This window comes from Salvelinus sp. IW2-2015, unplaced genomic scaffold (genome assembly GCF_002910315.2).
Source record: "Salvelinus sp. IW2-2015 unplaced genomic scaffold, ASM291031v2 Un_scaffold4947, whole genome shotgun sequence".
Lineage (NCBI taxonomy): Eukaryota > Metazoa > Chordata > Actinopteri > Salmoniformes > Salmonidae > Salvelinus > Salvelinus sp. IW2-2015.
Window position 1 is genome coordinate 66,425 of NW_019946216.1, and position 529 is coordinate 66,953.

Consider the following 529-nt stretch of genomic DNA (forward strand, 5'->3'; position numbering starts at 1 on the left):
CTGTCAAACGCTCCCTGAACATCACTTCAGCGAGCAGGCCTTTCATATCTACGCTGGCCGGGTATCCTGGAATGATCATTGATCTCATCGCGGTCAGTAGAGGAGTGCCTGGTAATTTTTTAAAATGCTTCCTTCCGCCATTTGTGGCTAAGGAGGAGATCATGCCAGGCCCTGCAAAAAATGACCTCACAGCAGCGACACACAATGTGACCATTTGTGTGCTCACATCACGTCAGATAACAGAGCTCCATGAGGGGGATATGATGGGCCGCGACGTCCAGGTGGGGGTTGTGCTTACAGCCCAACAACCGTGCAGGGCAATTTGGCATTTGCCAGAGAACACTCCAAGTAATTGGACATAAATTCCAGCTCCACTGGCGCCCCTCGATGCTTCTTCACAGATGAAAGCAGGTTCACCAACTGAGCACATGTTGACAGAACGTGACAGCAAGTTCTGGAGACGCACGTGGAGAAACGTTCTGCTGCATGCCAACATCCTCCAGCACTGCACTTGGCTTTTGCGCGTAGG